General features: G+C 40.3%; 1 pseudogene; it reads left to right on the top strand.

Moving 5' to 3' along the window:
• The first annotated feature begins 4332 nt into the window (after positions 1-4332).
• LOC114226752 (small nucleolar RNA SNORA33) lies at positions 4333-4441 on the top strand (annotated as a pseudogene).
• The last annotated feature ends 208 nt before the right edge of the window (positions 4442-4649 follow it).

The raw sequence follows: 4649 nt of genomic DNA on the forward strand, positions 1-4649 counted from the left end.
TCCCTCAGCCCGGCCTGCACCCTCTGGCAATCCAGGACCCCTTGAGGATATCCGACTGCTGGTTTAGGCCCGATCCCGCAGGGATCAAGCAGTCGGCTATCCCTCCCACAATTTGGGACAGCTGGCTCCTAACCACTCACCTGCCTGCCTGATTACCCCTACCCATTCTGTTTGCCTGTCTGATGCCCCAAACTGCTCACCTGCCTGCCTGCCTGATCCCCCTAACTGCTCGCCTGCCTGCCTGCCTGACCACCCCTAACCACTCTGCTTGCCTGCTTTATCACCCCTAACCACTTGCCTGCCTGCTTGATTGCCCCCAACCCCTCTGCCTGCCTGCCTGATCACCCATAACCACTCGCCTGCCTGCCTGATTGCCCCTAGCTGCTCGCCCTGCCTGCCTGATCACCCCTAACCACTCTGCCTGCCTGCCTGATTGCCCTTAACTGCTCGTCTGCCTGCTTGATCACCCCTAACCACCTCTGCCTCAGCCCCCGCCGCTGCAGCTTCATCCAGAATGATTTACATCCAGAAGGTCGTTCGGCTGTCTGGTCTAATTAGCATATTACATTTTTATTATTATAGATTATACAGATTATTCAACATTTGGATACAAGCAATAACCCTCATGGACTTTATTCTAGAGTAGCAATTCTCAAACTTTAACACATATTAGAATCACCTGGAGAGATTCTGATTCAGTGGGCCGGTGGTGGGGCCTGAGAATTTACATTTCTAACTAGTTTGTAAGTGGCACTAATGCTGTTAATTGGGGACCACACTTTGAGAAGCACTGGTTTAGAGCAATGGTTCTCAAGCTTAGCCATTGGTTAAAATCAGCCAGAGAGCTATTAGAAATAGTGATACCCAGTGTTCACTTCAGACTCTACAAATCAAAATATCTTAAGTGGAATGAATCTAGGCAACTAATTGTAAAGTTTCTACAAACCGATAGTCTCATGGGAAAGACAAAAAAAAAAGTTAAATAAAATAATAGGAAACCAACAAGAAGTTATAGAGGAATCAAAGAGAAGGCAGTGGTAAAGAATAAAAATGGGAGCCTAAAATGACTAAGCATGACCATTCTGATGACCTGAAGGAAAAGAAAGCAAAAAATCAATGAACTATGTAATGGATATTTCAGGTGGAAGAATCAGCATGTGAAAAGGTCCTGAGAGGAGAAATTTTGGGAGTATGTACTTTCAACCATCTGTCATGTTTCTGAGCTATGAAATCCACCATGGAGAGCCTCTTCTACCTTCACCTGTAATGCCAGTAGGATTTCTTCCAAGTTCTGAAGAAAGCATTATTACCCCCAAAAAACTACATTTTGTTTTGTGGGATTCGGAACCTCTCTTATTAGGTTTATTGGAGAAGCCTCAGAGAATAGAAATGATAGTTATTAAGATGGGAGACTTACCAGGAGAAAAACAACGGAGCTCAAACTGTCCACCACCAAAAAGTCACACCCAAATCAATGGTATTGCTATCGGTAGGGTGGCCTCTGTCTCCCCACCTGTCATGGTGGAAGTGGGTTTCTTGGGGTGCCACAGGAATAAGAATTTCCTGAGGCCCCAACAAGAGAATGAGGTATTGTGGAGAGCTTTATTTCTGTGGGATTAAAACCCTGAGTTTCCAAGGTCCCACCTCCCTCCGACCCACCTTGGAAAAATTCCCATTTTGTCTTCAGCAGGACTAAGATCAAAGCAATTGCCCAGAGTTTCCGCTCCATATTAAGGTCCAGTCCAGCATCTGGCTAGGTTAGCTTGTGTTCCCAGCTGAAGTTCATTGCATGTGGGGTCCACATGGCAGGCTAGCACAGGTCACAGAACAAGTTAGCGCAGGGAAGCAGGAGTGAAGCAAGAAGAAGAGAACGAGAATTATTTGTCAGGATTTTATCCTTCCAAGATTTCACACACTTGCAGTGGCTCCACCCCTACCCAATTATCTTTGTTCCCAGGTTAGTCTGACAGGCAACCACCTTCCCTATGTCACTCCGACGTCAATGCACATGCATCCATCCTCCCCTTTGTTGGACCCCTCCCCCTAACGATCTGCAGGGAATGGACCTGCGGTTCCCTGGGGAGCTGAAGTTGCAGCTTCCTGATGAAGCTGCCCAGATGACTATGCCTATAATGTCTGGTCCCCCTTGTTCCTTTCCTAATATTAATATTAGCTAGTTAGTTATGATGGTAACAGTGTGAATGGGTCCCATCCACATTCCCTCTTAGACATTTAAGCCAAACCAATGTAGAAATATACTAAATGAAACAGGCCAGGTAAATTATTCAGTATCTGAGTACATGCCTATTCAGTTTCTTCAACCAATAGATCATTTTTGTGGTTACAGAGAATAAGGAAGAGAAAAAAGAAACTTTCAATAATTGCTTGCCCTTCACTGGCAATGCAGTACCTAGAATTTTCTACTGCAGTAAATTCCATTTTTCTTCCCAGCTGAGCCTTGTAATCCTCTACTGGTATGATAAATATTCCTTTTGTATTTGGAGTCAAGACCTAAATTTGTATTCAGTTGCTTGACCTCCAAAGATTAAAGCTCCACAAAGTACTCATATAGCTTTATTCACAGTCTCACATGAAGCCCAATATTCCAGCAATACTAAAACACTGTCTATTTCCTAAACATTAAATGGCTTTGTCAAGAATTATGTTCTTTAGAAGTATATTTTATGACAAAATATAGCTGCTTATTCATTCATATCCTTTATTTTGAAACTTTTTATTTATTTATAAATTTAATAATAGTAATCTAGAACAAATCTGTATAAGGACAGTCACATCAGACTAATTGTAAACTGGTGTTATGTAAAGCTCCTTAGAGAAATCTAAATTGGATGTTAAAATAAAAGACAAACATTATTAAATGGAGGGGGGCATGAAAGGGCTTCCTCCCCATCTCCCCATCCTGCTCCCTGGCACCACCTTCCATGATCACTCTTATTTGTCCTTGAGACATGGTTCGTGGCTCAGATTCCCCTGAAAGCCTCCCCTTGTCCTTGTATACCCGTTCCAGTCAAATGGCTTACTTCTCAGAGTCTCCTTGGTATTTCCATAATATCTTATGCCTAAGCCTATGATAGCATTTCTTTCTCTACATTATAATTTCACTGTAATGATATTGTTTTTGATTATTGAAAAATATCTGCTACAAGTCCTACGAATTGTTCACTTTCACATATCTACCTTGGTATATAGTGTATATGCAGATATCACAATAAATAAATAAATAAATAAATAAATAAATAAATAAATAAATAAATAAAACCATGAATTAACTAGGATAGTGAATAATAAAAATTAAATTGTACACTAATAGAACATGCTTCATAAACGGTTTATCATCAGTGGCAAACGTTTTCAATATGTTCAGATACTATAAATTATCGGTATGATTCTCCAAGAACAGTTTGGGTGCAATTATTTTCACAGATAACAGATGTCTGGCTTGTAAAAGTAACATTGTCCTCTAGAAGCCCTCATTGTCTTCTGGGTAAAAATTTTCAGTGGGGCCATCAATGACACCTAAAGTCTGGTTCTTTGCTTCTTTCGCTACGATTTTTTGATTCGTCTTTTGTTTCCTCTGCCAGGACAATCCTTCCTTCATTCTTCAACTAACTCCTACTTGCATTCAAGACAGCTCAGGCATCACCTCTCCCAGGAAGCCTTCCTGGATAGCCTAAGCTAGGTGGCCCCTCCGTGTTCCCCGTGTGTGGACTATACCTCTACCACAGCACTTATCACACTTTCTCAGGAGTAATATTAAACCCAGTGATAACTCACATAGCCAATTATAGTAATTGTGCTGGAGGAAACGTGTAAACTTGATTTTCTAAGCAAAACAGAATATTAGCTATTTTTGTAAGCCTTGTTACCATGGAAACAACCATCCACATGGCAGGAGGGATTCATTGTATTGATATAGCTGGTATTTCTCTCTTATTTATTTCTCTAAAAAGATATGGGGCTCACTTAGAAATGTACTCTGTACATTATAATTGATAGAATTGTTACTTGAACTTGAGGAAACGGAAACCATTGCTGTCCATGTATACAATTGCTCTCATTTTCGGCCGTGACTCCTAGACACAATCACTGTTTACTTTAGAATGTAACTTAAGAAAAAATTATTCCAATGTTAATATTGAGGGTGTGAATTAGGTATTTCTTCAATCTCCTCTGCTAAGAACAGGAGAATATTGAGGCCAGAAAAGGGATATTCTAGTTCTAGTTCCTATTTTCTAATAAGAATTGATCTGCTTCATGTCAATAAATCCTTCTGACATTTTACAGTCATGGCACTAAATCACTAAAGTATCCATGTCAAATGAAAAAGCTGCTGAAAGTAGAGAAAGCTGGCAATAGTAAAGCCATGTTACGAGCCTTAAAGACATCGAAGTCATTAAGGTCCCTGAAAATGGTATAAGAAGAGAAAAAAAAAAAAGCTGCTGAAAGTAATGGTATTAAATGATTGTTTTTAGGTCCTATCACCAACTATAAAATATATTCTTTTTTAAAAATTTATTTTTAAATCCTCACCCAGGGATATTTTTCCATTGATTTTTTAAAAAATTCTTTATTATTGAAAGAGTTACATATGTCTTCTTTACCTCCATTGACCTCTCCCCACCCCTCCT

The sequence above is a fragment of the Eptesicus fuscus genome, chromosome 14 (genome assembly GCF_027574615.1).
Source record: "Eptesicus fuscus isolate TK198812 chromosome 14, DD_ASM_mEF_20220401, whole genome shotgun sequence".
Lineage (NCBI taxonomy): Eukaryota > Metazoa > Chordata > Mammalia > Chiroptera > Vespertilionidae > Eptesicus > Eptesicus fuscus.